Source organism: Cephus cinctus, unplaced genomic scaffold (assembly GCF_000341935.2).
Source record: "Cephus cinctus unplaced genomic scaffold, Ccin1 Ccin1_scaffold1043, whole genome shotgun sequence".
Lineage (NCBI taxonomy): Eukaryota > Metazoa > Arthropoda > Insecta > Hymenoptera > Cephidae > Cephus > Cephus cinctus.
Window position 1 is genome coordinate 540,457 of NW_014333574.1, and position 15,661 is coordinate 556,117.

Genomic DNA, 15,661 nt, shown 5'->3' on the forward strand with positions numbered 1-15,661 from the left:
CCCCCCCCCCTTCCCCCCCCCCCCCCATGCGATAAGCATCCCTTACGAGCACCCTCGCCCGCCGAAGCTTCGGCAACCGCGCTACGGCCTGTCGATTCCTCTCGGTGCTAAGCCGATGCACAGGAACGACTTTGATCCCCCGGATCTTCTTATAAGCTTTGATGCACTGCTGCCGCTTCCAATACTTACCCTTAATTTTCGCCCGAGACCAAAAGATAAGACGCGTCTTTCCCTCGGCCATTTTAGCACCGCCGAAGGCATACAAGAATTTATTATCACCCTTGGAAATACTCTCAGGCCGAGTACGCACGCACTTGACAGGCCCAAGGTTATATGGGGGCTGCTTTGAATTTCATTATGTAATCCAGTACCGAGGGATGCTGCAACGTCCTCGTGACACAGTGCTGCCACCTATCTCCGAGTGGTCCGTAGGTGGTAACGATGTCGCGTTAATTACTCGACATCGCTTCGCCGCTTCGTAACACGAGACTCCAGGCTACCGTGCACCCGAAGCCTGTTAAAGCGCCTGGCCATTGTCCTTAGGACTATCGCTTCAGGTACAGGCTGCGTAAGCCGATGAGTCGCCGACTGTCATTTCCTTTTCCACTGATTTGGTAAAGCTTGGAAATTTTACGATAAACAATGCAAGAGACACTAAATCGTTGAGCCGTGAAGAGAAATGAGGAATTTAGGAAGAAACAGGATAAATTAATGTTCGATTGTTATACCGATAATGGAGATGGGTAAGGGCGGTTATCGAAGGGAAAAAATATGTCGGACGCCATCGCGACGGAGTGTAAATAATTTCGTATGGAAAATAAAGAAAAAAATCCATTTGACTTTCTCGTAGAAAATTTTCGGGTGAAAGTGCCAAATTTTCTATACGATTTCCGAGCATGAGTGTCGCCAGGCGCCGTATTTAATTGTATGCAATATTCATGAGAGAAAGAAGCGGCGATAGTTCTCCAATATACGTGTACTGTAAATCATTCTGTATCGGGCAGGACACGAACGCGGCATTAAACGATTAGCTCGAAGGGAGTCCGGAGGGTCGCGTGGATGCTCCGAGTAATCCGCATAGGCAGAAGGGCTCGTTTAGTTTGGCTCAGGTTAGGTTTGCTTTTATCAACGAGACTGCCGGCATGGTTGCCTTCGTGCTTCATTCGTTATTCGTTGTCACGCTAGTAGCTTAATTAATTATTTAATTTTTTGTACCATCGATACGATTTAGGAGCATGAAGAATAGTAATTGAAAAATTGGTCGTGGGTGGCAGCACTTGTCACCCGTTGGTAGCATAGTGGGGGTAACTGCCTGGTACTACGACGGGACGTATCGGCTGGGAGGTTTCATTCTGCGAAGGGTCGTCTTCCTTTACGGACACGTGGGTCCCTCCTCTTCTTTGCTTCTCTTTGATTTTCTCCTTGTCTCTATTTATTCTTTTGCTCTCTCACATTCTTATCAAATTTTTGGACTTGTTCGACGAGCGATTATTGCCGATAAAATGTGCCGTCGCGATGGAATTAATTGTATTTTCAGCTAATTACGATCCAGAAGGGAAACGAATTTAACGTAGAAACGTTGAGAGGGGAGACTCTGTCTTTCCGAAGGAAAGTCGAAAGCACCCTAGGGAATAATGTGGGTTAACGAGTAGTGCTGAGTTCGCCGATCCTAATGACTAATCGGTGCACAAAGTAGCCGCCATTTCCATAATCGATAGGTCTGTCTCAGAGTCAGACCCCGGTGGCGAAATAACGTTAACGGCGAGACGGACCACCCCTTTGCTTTTCCAACTTCATGCACTGTAAAACGGTAATTGAAGAAGAAGAAACATTCGCAAACGTCAGCAGAAAAATTGCCAAAAATATTTGCACACGTTATAATCTTTTTTAATTTTTCACGCGCCTCTACTATTATAACTTTTGAATCTCCCGCTTTACTCGAATAAAACCGACGATTCGACCTGCAGTTCAATGTGTTCTATTTGCTGTAATACCTTTGGCATAACAGGGGTGGATAGGTCGAGGGGGGACGCGGAGTGGCGGGGCGGGCCATGTGACGCACCCTCAATCAGATTTCCTCGCAATCAGTAACTCTGTGTATTTTTCAAATCAACTTATGCAAATATGAGTCAGAACGAGATTCACGGGGAGACTCTTCTCCCTGTTTCGTACTGGATGAGCATGAGGCTGAGTCCCCCCTTCATCCCCCGGATACCCAACCCCCGTACCGCTTGCGTCGAAAATCATAGACTGATGTGGATATATACAAGGTAGGCTAATTTTCAATTTCATTTCAATCCGTAAAATCGAATGACGCGTCGGTGAGGTAAATATTTTTCATTCGTTCGAACGTTACTCGAAGCGTTTGGCCAGTCGGGAAACATTAAATTTCATTCTGTCGCGGTTTGACAGAAGTGGATTAAAAATTGAAATAAAAAAAAAAAAATTTGATAAATTTCATCGCCTAAACCGAATATTTTTGTCCGTCTTGAAGACTGCATGTATTACCTCGTTAGGAAGGCTGTGGAATCTAGTATGAGAAATTTACAGTGGGATATATATATATAGTAAATTTAATCTAACTATATTGCCACTCCGATATTCCAGGCCGTTTAATCCCCTTGCCCGATGTAGAAAACTACCAACCCTACAGTGATATCACGTTCCGCGTATTCAACCAGTTCCGGAATAGTTCCGGAATACGTGAGTCGACAGCTCTTCGGTATAGGAAGTGCCTGATCATCGTATTTGTGCAACAAAGCCCAACCGGCGCGCGGCAGTTCTCTGGCAAACATAGAAGCTCGTGTATCAAAACTGTGACTGTCGGACGTAACAAGCTCATTAATATCACTAGGAAATAAATTAAAGCGACACTCCGCAGAGGCCTAGGGACTTTACGATCGGTCATAATTTAACTGAATTTTCTTAATGCCTACGTCACTGGATGAAATATCCCTGCCATTAAAATGCGTAAGTTTCTGAGGTTCGGTGCGAGGTGACTGAGCTTTTTCGCCCTTATACTTAGCTTATATACAGTTACTATGTCCTAAAGAAAGTGCTGAGCTTGCGAGTGATGCTATCGCGTAGCTCGGTAGTCATCCTTCCTACGCATCTGACCTAAAAGTACCTAGAGACGCCAGACGCCCTTTATACAACTGTCTCGGTAGCTGGGTTCCCCATTTTACCTGTATATCTTTGTGACACGACTTACTTAATCCCGGGTTACCGTATCTTTCGCCAGGCTCGTTCATCTCTGACGTTAATTTCGACGTTTACGGTTTCTTAGTTCTCGCGTAACCTTGAGGAGGACTTTAATACCGTCTGCGCATGCGCAAAGGGTTTAATGAAATTTTACGAGCCCAGCGAGCTACGTACGTATATACAGTAGAGTCTCGTTAAGTGAACGCTGTTTAAGGGTGTTGGGGATGCGATTAGAAAGAAAATATCACTTAACGGGATTCTCCCCTCCACTCTTCCACCGTCTTTTCTCTCGATTGTTTTCTTTTATTCCAAACACTCATTGACAGTCCTTTCGCGCGCGTGCCACGATACGGTCGGTTGCTGTTAGTGCGTGCCTGCGTGCGTGCGTGCGTGCGTGTGTTCGGAGCCTTAAGGGCAGAAGCTGCCGGGAGGGGAAGCTTTAACTTACCGAGCATTCACTTAACTAAAGTTCCACTGTATAAGCTGCATGGGGTAAGTTTTTCTTTCTATTTTAATATGCAATGCGAAATTGTTACGTAACAATTAACGGCCTTGTATAAATAATTTATAATAACGCGCCCGTTATAAAATCGTAATCTAGGAATAGCTTGGTTAAGCCATACCTCGAAGAGGGTAATACCCCGGTGCACGGTGAGGAAATTACCTAAAGATTTCGATAGGTGCTATTTTTAAAGAGAATCTCTAACCCGTAAATAGTACGGTGGACGATACTTCTCAATTAGCCGTGATTAAGCTTAATCCCCTTGTCAAGCGGTGCCGTAAATAAAGCTTTAGAGTGCCAAAGTTTCTCGCTCTAGTTTCTATACCAGATATACATATATGTACGTTGTGGGGAAGACCGTCGGGCACCAGTATTTTTGGGTACGGGACTGCCCTCTTTTTCCCTACGTATATCGATTTGCCAAGTAATGACAAAAGTGGGGCCTTAGCATATCGGTCCTTGAGATATAGCATTGTCGTATCGAAAATTGATATTCTTTTTCTCGGACATTAAATAACCCGGCACATCTTCTCCAGGAGGATTCGATTCTTCATTCACGATCGCTTTACCTCGCTGCGCGTGTCGCGTATACAGAGCTCAAAATATTGGGGTGGATTTTGGCTTCGCGCTTCACTTACTTTAATACGAGCATTTCGATTTAACGTGGCTACGTGATTTGTGAAGGCGATCTGTAACGTTGTCTAGATTAGCATGGATGGAATGTATGTTACGGATACGTTGTAGCTTGATCAAAATGTTAGAAAAAAGAAAAATGTAGTTATGCGCCTCGTGAAGAATTTCGATTTATGCAAATTTTGAAATTTGATGGAATTTCGTAAAACGAGTATCGTGCGTATCACTCGCGATATAGTATATTATAATGATCGCTGACAAAGTATAGGTATAATCGACCCAGTGCATTATTATGAAATTTTGTGATCGCGTGTCGTACCAGTTATTATCACAGTACGAAAAGTTCTTCCGCGCTGGAGCACGGCTCGGATACATTGTTTGTGTGCATAATTATTGAAGGAAATATTATGATTATAATCAATTATAATTGAGAGGCTATTATAGAAATTGAAAAAAATTGTCAATCAGTCAATTATGGGTGCGGGAAGTTAGCCCCCCGTAACCCGAAAATTCCGGTTCTACTTGTTGTTCCAGGTTGTTCTAGTTGTTCTAAATATTGTTCCAGAATATTAATATCGCTAAGTAAAGAATACTCGAAGGGGATCAAAAAAACGTTTTATGCATATAAAGTCGTTTCTTTCTACTTTTATCCGACTCGCGAATACCCGATCGTTATAGAAATCTAGAGCAATCATCGATAGACCTGGAACAACCTGGAACAACCTGGAACAACCTAGAAAAACCTAGAACAAGCCAGAACAACTTGTAGAATCGGAATTTTCGAATTATGGTGGTAATTTCCCGGATTCGTCAATTGTACAGAATAGTTTTGTTTATTTTTGTTCATTGTCAATCACAACGCGTGAAATTTTCTTGTCAGACTGTACCTGAAGTCGCATCCACAATGCATGATTTACAAGCGCTAATAATCACTAGCTGACGAGCATTAAGTGACACCTTCGTCATCCTCGTTAGCGGTCGCAGCAGTTAGTCTGAACCTACCTTTACTCTGACTACCATATTTAAAGCTTACGTGTCGTTCACAGCGCAAAATAAACTCCCGGTAAGTAGACGAAGTTCTTGACAAAATTATAGAGTCCGTTAAGCGCTGAGGAAACACTTTATTGACGTTTAGTTTTATTAGATTAATTATCCATTTGTAATTATTAGCATCGTGTATAGTCTGTCTGTAGTAATTATGCCAATCTAGGCAAACAATGGAATACTTGGGGACTTTGCGCGAGGCCGTCCCAGGGGTTCGTGCCAGAGTCTTTGTCACATCAGATACCAGAGTTAGTCTTGTCTAGAAGAAGAGCCGAGCAACAAGGTCACATTAGGTATGTACAGCTGGTTAATTACGAAGCAAGGCGCGCTCTCGTAAAAGAGTCCTCATGAAAATGTATCCTTGATTGGTTTCCATTAGTAGTCAATTGTTATCACTAAGAGGATATACAAGATTGTATTATTGGAATAGGGATTTTCAAATATTAAAGATATCTTTGCACAGCATCAGTTTTTTTCTAGGCATCATCTGTGCAGTCAAATGATCGGCACAGTAGCATGAGATATTCATATAACGACAGTGACGAAAAATCAATGGCTGCCTGACCCAATTAGGTGGGATTACTTACACGTATCACGTGTATATATATATTTACCATTTGGTTTCCTACTCCTATTACTATTGATACTGCGTTCACATCCATCATTACAACATGCGATCTCATGGTTGGCAGAACTAATTTGCTAACAGCCAAACAGCAGTCAATTCTCATTTATACACGGACAATGCTATATTGTACCGTTGAAATATTGCTTAACAAACTGGAATTGTTGGGATATATATAGATTTTTTATTAATCAATTGTCGCCTGACAATTTACACGTAAGCGTGCAATTGGCAATTTATGGTAATTTTCACGTTTTTAAACTAGGAAATTGCAATGGGGATGTAATGGAGCAGGAAATATGGTAACGTTACGCAAAGCTAAAGTAGGTACATTGGAATCGGTTATCCATAATGAAATCTAGTCACGAAGTGGAATTGCGTGTGAATGTGGAATTGCACGTTTTTTTTTTGTTTTTTTTTTTTTTAATTATCTGTCGTTGAACAGTTGTATTTTAAAGTGCAGCTGGTTCCAGGCGGGATTGTAATTGAAGTATCGATTGTAGTATCTGCTTTTTAGTGGAATTGCTCGAATTGGCAATTACATTGGATATAATTGACATTACCAGGGATAACTGATCGTCATTGAACTATATGTATATATGTAATATATATAATGGACTAAGATACACACTTAACCCTTGGTTATAATAATATCTTATATAACGGGCGATCCACTTGATATAATGATTATATCAAGTTACATAATGTATATATATCTCAGTTTTGTTTTTCTATCGTTTTTCTTCCCTTCCGCTTGAATCAAGTCGACAACAAGCTAGCTACAACCCTACACAGATGGAAGGATAGGCATACTTTTCTTGGAGCCACCCTAGGGAAATTAGCAGCCCTTGGCAGGTCGATGCCAATTTGCACCCCCGCTATATGAGTAACTTCACTCGGGAGACTGCCATTTTCTGTTATTCCGGTGTAAAGCCTCTTTCGATCCGAAAGACAGCTGTTTGATGGTCGACAAATTATTTTTGGCGAGTTTTTGGCGAGAGAGTTTCTCGTTGCGTCATATGCATAGGCGTGGAGAGCATGAAAATGTCTCCTATAACGGATGCCACTGTGTTAGCACGTACGAATTTGCGGTGCGCATAAGAACGTCTCCACGTCGCGCTTCACTTTAAATGAAATTACTTCCGTCGAGTTATGTTGCGTTCCTCAAGACGATGAGAGTGGCCTCCTGCATCCAGGATTCCTACGTGGCATCAAACCTCCTGGAAGGAAGAGAAGCGAACGTCCTGGATGTTTTCATCCAAGGACGCCTCGGTAATAAAAGTCTGTGGATCCTACGGCTAGATAATCTTATGGGAACACGGCGTACGTTCAGCCCATAAAGTCCGCCGCGACGCTGCTCTTCCTCTCTCTCAGTGGCGTAAACTCTCAATTTATTAACCCCCCGGCGAATAGTGGAGACACGGGATAGTTTAGAGAAATGCTAAGTATGGGCTTACGCGGAAGACGTGGCAATTCCATGCTTCGCGCAACGAAATTTATTCTATGTTAATTGTGGAATTGTATGAAGTTTCAGTTTTTTGTTTACGGACGGTTATTTCTTTATTATTTATTTAGTGGTAACCGGGGTGGTGGGACGCGAATAAATATTAACGGGCGGTAATATTTTTCTGAAAAAAAAAAAAAAAATTGAGCTGTATAAAGAAAAGTTATTTTTCTTTTCTAAGGAAATATTAAAATCTCTATGGCGTAGCAATAATCTGAACTCACATTCGTCATTCTTAGCAATTCCAAACCTGACACAAGTATAAGGGGTGATCGTCTCGTAGCTCCTTCCACAGAGTAAAATCGCGTTAGTCGGTCCAACCCTCGTTATAGAAAGTTTACTTTTTATAAAGACCACCGGGGGACCCGAAACTTCCTAAGGAGGCTTCTTTATGTCTAAATATGTTCCTAATGGCATAACCCACCCCACTGCCGCCGCCATTGGGAACGCAGGGGTAGCCGCCACCCTTAGATACCTTAACGATCGGCGAACATTCCCTGCAGTTTACTGTTCCGTATAAAAGCTTATTGTTCAACGTCAACCAAGAAATCTTTAAAATATTACATTTTTTTTTTATGTACACCCTATATATCGGTCTTAGACTCCTGTAACATATTTCTGTCTTTTGTTTGTATCTTGAATTACTTTTCTCTATTTTCTAAATAATGAGACGAATTTAAAATACGTAACTTTCGGTTGTGTCATTTTTGACCTAGTATCTGGTTACGGGCGAGGAAGGTCCTAGGGTATTTGCTTTTTTACGAAATGCGTAAGGGCGGACGTATAAAAAGTTCACGTAATGCGCTGATGTATGGAGGCTTGCCTCTATTAACGTTACGACCTGAACACCGCCGCCCCCCAACTTCCTACGGGACTGGAATTTCAATGTGGCGACTTCGAAATTTCGACAGTTACCAACTTCGAGGAGTTTCTCGATTGCCAATGTAAGAAGCTATCTTTCTCTGTCGCCCAAATATTACCATAACGACAATGAGCGGGATCGCAGTCCCCATCGCGCTAACGATTAAATACCTCGAATGTCTAAGATCGAATTCTAATTTGATAAAATTCCGGTATTTCAAAAAAAAAAAAAAAAAAAAAACATCCATAACTCGAAAATTTCTATTATAGGAAATGTACTTCGACTTTGCGTAAGGAATACTAATATTTTTTTTTTTTTTTACTAACTCAGCTCAACCCTGACGAAAGTCAAGAAATAAATATCAATCCGAAACTTCCCTTATAAGCGTAAGGGTTGGAATTTTTTGAAACTCCGACCAATCGTATATCCTGATGAACGTTATCAGCTTGATTCACTGGATTGTTTGTAAAAAATTATTTATGAAGGGCATATGCTTTTTATTTCAAGCAAAATCTTCGTGACTTTTAATTTCCGTAACTTATCTGAGGGTTGATTTGGATTCTCGATGGGTCTGTTCCTAGCTATATATATATATATATACTGCAGCAGCATATTGGCACGTGCTCGATGGACTTTGCTTATATATCTTCACGTCACGTCCGTTTCAGGCTGGTTTGAGAACGTCGGAGGTGATTTTGATCAATGGTTTGATGAAGAGCAGCCATGTTGGATAGTTAGAGGGTGGAGTGCGGTGGGTGGGGGTCAGGACATCGGTACGTTATACAGGACCTCCTTGTCCTACGTGAATACAATCGGGTTGAACTTACCTAAATGACACATTGATCCCAAGAGACTATAGACTGTAGAGAATAACTCTAGAATAGAAACACAGAATTTATAGTACAATTATTACGTGCATTACAATGGGTGATAAATGGAGTCATTCATTATTTAAATAAATAGAAATATCATTTTACGTACACCTGTATTTACAGATATTACATAATAATAAAAATACGTATATATGTTCGCCAAATAATTCAAAAATAATCAAAAGCGTATAATTTCATAAATATAATTTTTATAATTTCCACATACACCTCAACTTTCCATCATACCTAGAATATATATTTTCTTACTTTTCGAAATTTTCGTATATTTATATTTCGTCTCACTCTCGCCCATCACGTTAAAAGCTCGAAAAATTCTTCCCAAGAAAATTCTGGCACAATGCGGCTAAATAAGTGTCTTGCGAAATCGATAAAACGAACAATGGAAAACGTATAGCCGAAGAATATTTCTTTTATTGCCACCCCCGCCCCACCCCCCGCTCGTCACTTCATGAATCGATCACCTCAATACGACTATCCTGTGACTATAGTCGATCGGAAATGGGTTACCTATGGGATTTACCTTGTATATACTATATCGATATATGACCGATCGTATGACGTATATCTGTGGTATAAAACCTATCAGAATTAGTTGAGGGCTCTGGAATTGGCAGCCTCCCGTCGTCAAACCATTTGATGCCATATACCATTTAGCTGTCTCTTTTTATTCTCCTTGGCTGGAAAGAGCAAGGAAACTGTATTACCGCACGTAACGAATCCGACGGCCTTCCCTGGGCTCTTCGGTAGAAATGGTTCTTCTGCAGTCAGACGAGATCCTTGAAACACAAAGTATATCATATAGTGTAGTGAGTCGATAAAACTGACGTAGCTTGCGCGACGCGATTAGCTTTTAAAAGCAACGTTGATATTATACGTGTACATGTGTTTGTATATATTTCATACGTCACTTTTAGTTTCACACTGTGACTGATGGCCTGAACTCAAAATTTTATGACTCGGGAGAGAATGAATGGTGGGGCAGTAAAAGAGAGAGAGAGAGAGAGGGAGAGAGAGAGAGAGAGAGAATGAACAGTACTTTCTGGAACACGAAATAAATTGATTCGTCCATCCCACGACAAAACGTCAATTTCAGAAAATCGGAGCACGTACAGTTTGTTTTATCTCGATTGTTGAATTTTCAAATTTCACCGCGAATGGCAGTGTCAGTTTTTTTTTTTACACGTATCTTCGTATTTCACGTAACGTACATCGGGGATATCACGTGGTGCCAGATCGTGAAGCATACTCTATGGTTTTTTTTGTTTATTTCGATATGCAATTACTGCAATTGCAGTATAAATAAATTGCGACGTATTAAGATACTGGACTATTTCGAAATTTTAGGGTTACGTAATTTTTGTATATATTTGTTTTTATTACCAATGTCAGAAACCAAGGTAATAATTGCGTCAGCGGTAAACACGGCTATCATTACAATTCGTTTAATCTACTCGACTCCATCTCGGGCAATCAAAGCTTTATCGCTTAATGGAAATAACTTATTTCTCTAAGTTCTCTTGTTGCGTGCTAGCTTACCTTATCCCAGGCCACACGAAATTACCAGCTGCTTGTATGTTATTTTAACGGCGACCTTTGGCCCTGTGGCTAAGCAATTATAATAATTGATCGTCCATTTTGATTACGTAACAGTCCCTCTAGCTGCCACTCGAGTCTAGTACCTTTATTCACTTTGAGTTGGTACCCACTTTTAGTTTTCATGCATCTCAGTCTTTTCGCGGACTTGACAAGGGTGGCCTTCGTCACGTATTATACTCTTGAGCTACGTTTCGTCTTTCCTGCACCCTAAACGTGCTCGAACTTTGGTTCACTATACTGTATCCTAGCCAAGTCCTACTGCGGAGTTCGAGTAGCGGTAGAGTTATGAATTTTTGTGCAAAATATTTTCTTAACGTCCCAGCACACACGCGTTGGTTGCTTATAAATAATTAAAAATTATTTATTCGTCCGGGTTGAAATTGAAATATTTTTTTTTCTTTTTAAATCTAGTAATATATTTGATATTGTCAATTTCCGTAATACACTTTATATACCATTACGCGATTGATTTGATTGTCATGCAATATTATTTTATTTATTAATGTAACGGGTGTTCATTTATTATCGTCTCACAGCATCCCTTACGTACACGTATATCCAATATTGGGCATAGCCAATCCACATGTTGGCAGGCATTCCCAAATGGGATTTAATTTGTGAAAAAAAATTAGATCACCAGGATCCTCCGTAACGTTTACCTTGCAACTTAAAAGTTACCGGCAAACTTCGATCTGGCTGGAGCCGATATTTGTTTACCGGCGATTTGTCGAGACTATATATAGAGCATAAGACCTGGCGAGAAACGAATGGCGGGTGGCAAAAGGGAACTAGCCCGTGTTTACACTCGCCGGAACAGTCGGAAAGTTCGGTAGTCACCCTTGCCGTCGAGGTATCGGGGTAGTAGGGCTTGTGTACACGGGGTGAGGATATGGTTGGTATATATATATATATCAGTGTAAGAGAGCAGGGTGTGTGCAGGTCGAAAGTTGAGAATTGTCAGGAAGAGGTTGGTATGTTTGTCCGAGGTTCGGGAGGGCCGAGGAAGGATCCTTCGAATAGGGGATGATTCACGAAAGAGCCATTCGCGCCATTAACGTTTTCACACACTGTGCAATCTGACGTCCATTGATAAATCGCTTGGCTGACCAACTATCGAAGTTATCTGCTGATCAGTTATTTTATTACCAAAATAATTCCTTATACGCGTTGCTAATTAAGATACTTTTTTATTTTCCATTTCTTTTAGGCACGATAAAGAAATTCCGTGTAGTAGTCCTCTATGCGGGTTCCCATTGAGATATATTGGTCCTGACGATTTCAGGTTGATGAAATCAACTTCTACGGGGTGAATGGTGCCTGACCTTCCTTAACAAGCCCAAGATGTTTCCTACGTATTTCCTCACGGTCTGTGGTAACCCTGGTATGTCAGGTATCTGGTACCTTGATGTTCTATGTTTATCATGCAGACCTACATTGTTAACATTCTGAGCAGTCCACGTGGCTTCTTTATGGTTTCAACCCTTACGGGCATGTTCAGAATGCGTTATCGAGCATGGGGGATGGTATAGTCACTTAATTTTGAATTTATTTAATAAATCCAACTATCATCCAATTGTCCACCTTTTCTACTTTGACTGAAGGTTGGTTACGATTACACATTTTTTTCTTGGAGTATACCCTTTAGTGACTCACTCACATAAATCCAAATTCTGTTTCCCATTTTCTCCATAAGGAGCAGGGACGCTAATAGCCACTTTGTCCAACCCCGTAAACTAAGCTATGGGAAAGATGGAGCATTGTGGTGTTTTCACCGAAGAATCGTATCCACCATGGAATTTGTCACTTTTATTTATCATTTTTCCAACCAGCTGCCATCTCCCCTCAATCTAGCTCCCGTTATCCTTTATTTCGACTTCTTTGAATTTCTACCGGGCTGATGTACACGAGAATCGGAACAAGATCGAAATTCGAATTGAAACTGAAAATGTGGAAAAACATTGTTCAACGATAAGATTCGGCAAGTGCATCGGCACGAGATGCATCGTCGTACGAGATCGAAATGACAGGCGAGTACGGAAAAAATTTGCAGACTCGGATGTTACACGTAAATCTCACGTGCGACAGTAGGAGTGCGGTTGAATTGAAATTTTTGAAATATTCAAAAAGTACTGTGCTACACTAGCGCTACACGGTGACTCTTATACATGGCGTCTACTTTGACTAACAGATTCGATGGTTGAAATTTGCACGTGGAAATTCGAAGGAGACAATTACCTTTACGTGTCAGCAAACAATTTGGATCGCGCGCAGAATGCATTATGGAATTACAATTGTCCATGCTAGGAATTTGCTTGAAGATCGTGTTCGATTCTCTCTATCGGATGGTAATGTAGGTCTCTTTATTATCATAACGATCATATACCATCAGCTGGTTTACAGTTTTGCCAAATTTTTTCGATGAATGATTAATTTTCCTTTTTTTAATATCGTTTTATAATTATTCCAATCCATGGTGAAATTCATGAATATCATTAAGAAATGATGATTGGCGTAACTTGCTCTAAAATCAGTATCACGTACCTGATGCTCTTAGCTACCACCAGGAAACATATATCAATCTGAACTCTAATGAATATGTATTAAGGATTATACGAGGGTCCTTGCTCGCCTAGGGAAATTTGCGAATTAAATTATGTTTACTGATACGATACATTACCGATGTACGAAATTTACGTAATTTTCCTAAAACTTCTTATCGCACTTTGATAACAAATTTTTACTGATACTTTTTCCGTATCTCACTGACATATCCGGATCACCTGCGTTTCCTTACATGTAAAACGAGACCTTATAATAATTTCATACAACTTTTTATATAATTTTGCACTATTTCAATATAAACTACCGTGTGTTCCATCAGCTGTCGTCTTCTGCTCAACAGAATCGACACTTATTCATGAGCGACCGTAATTCCATAATCTCTTGAATAATCTCACGCTCGCGCTTCTCCCTTGTATTACGGCCGTAACGTGCAAGCGGAATTGACGCCATAGAAAAAAAACTGGAATTAACCGTAACGTCGGTGGTGAGTTGAATTTAAAAAAAAATTTTCAATTCATAAACACTATTATTTTATGTTAAACAATATATCGATCGCAATGTAAATTCGATGTATCCTTAAAAAAATGTTTCGTTCTGACTGATCTGTCGGTGGGACAATGTAAAGTTTTGTCGACTTTAAGAACACACGTTTGCAAGCACCACGAACCGGCAAACAGTCTAACCGTCGGCCCACGTGACTGCTTTTACACATTTGAAAATACATAACCATCGCACGAGCCACTGAAAGGCATGAAATCTGAATGGACTTTGCTTCCCTCAAAACTCAATGGCTTTGTTTCCGTTAAAGCAGCCACGTCAATGTTCTCTGATATGTACCTCACGCGTTCTATATATGTATATATGTATCTATAGAGGCACTGAGAGTTCATGAAATCGTTGCAATAGCTTTGCTGCCAGAATGCATAGCGAAGCTCACTGATATATGGAATTCTACTGGAATAACACGGAAGTGGAAAGGTCACGCCAATGGACGTCTCCAATGTGCCATTATATATGCATATATCGTACGTATACATACAGCATACAGATACTATAGACTTTTGAATTATACGGAGATATACGGTTTCATTTCATTTTCATACTGACATTTCTAGAACTCTACGTACAATCAGATTCTGGATAATGAAGTATTCGCAGATTGGCAGACATAAAAATGGCCATTTCAAGACTTATATGCAGCTAGATTTTTGATGACGGTTTCTTACCTCGTGTAACGTTATCTTTTTCTAGGGTGCACGTACTGGTTATATATATATATATATATATATATATATATATGTATTGCTATACATACTGTACTAGTAGGAACGTAAACTTTTATGAATAACTTAAAAGACTGTGCTCCGGATGCTGGGAAATTAAATTTTATGCGAACCCGCGCGTGTATCCTGTGTGCGGCTGGTAACATGGTAGAAGTTGGCAATTTTACAGTGACTCTCCTACTTTGGAATTCATAGAATATGAATTTATTTACTGTGTCAAGTATGCGTTGGGGTCCTTTGTACAGTGCTTTGTGTATCCATCCTGTGTATCGCGATCTTTGCTAATTGTATATGGAGAATGTACGAGGGATAAGATTTTTTTTCATTCTTTTTTTTGAGCGATGGTATTTACGGATTTCAGGGAAGATTTTCCTGGCAAGTTTTGCCATTTGTTTTCGAAACCACCCTTCCGTGTCGAGGGTTGTCTTACTGGCGGAGCGAAGGATTTATTGGATTACGAGATCGAAGGCCGGCCTGTGTTATCTTATATGTAGTATAGGAATTCACCCCTGAGACAAGCCTGAATTATTGCGGTGTTTGTTCGCTCGCAGGACCGTGTGGGAGGATCACGGGTTAATGAAAAATTATATTGACGACATTGGCGATCGTTAGCGATAATATGGACGAAAATTGGGGGGTTTATCGTGGTTTTATAAAAAAAGCATTTTTTTTTAATAGAGATGATTATGCAATTTTTTTATATTATTCGCCAAACTTTGCTGAAACAACTTGGAACCGCTGGCATTTGCACGCTGTCGACTGAGAGTGCGCCATTTCGAAGAAAATGCTTTTCGCCTGATATTCAAACACGGTTTTACCGGCTACGTGCACTTTTATGGAATCCATTTTCCACCCTATTCTATCTTCGCATCCCTTTCACACTTGCGCCATTTTCCTTCCTATATATTTCCTTCGATTTACTTTGACCCGCTTCACCCTCCTGCCACCCTCCCCCC

General features: G+C 40.6%; 1 protein-coding gene across 18 annotated transcripts in view; it reads left to right on the forward strand.

Moving 5' to 3' along the window:
* LOC107271818 (tetraspanin-5) overlaps positions 1-15,661 on the forward strand; it is a 100,143-nt gene that overhangs the window by 52,473 nt on the left and 32,009 nt on the right. Inside the window, exon 1 of one of the 18 annotated variants that reach the window (XR_003061009.1) lies at positions 5,887-5,953. The exons of the other annotated variants lie outside the window; for them this stretch is intronic. The gene's annotated coding sequence lies outside the window, so the exon portion shown is untranslated. Of the gene's footprint in view, positions 1-5,886; positions 5,954-15,661 lie in introns of those variants that run through there. 18 annotated transcript variants of the gene reach the window in all.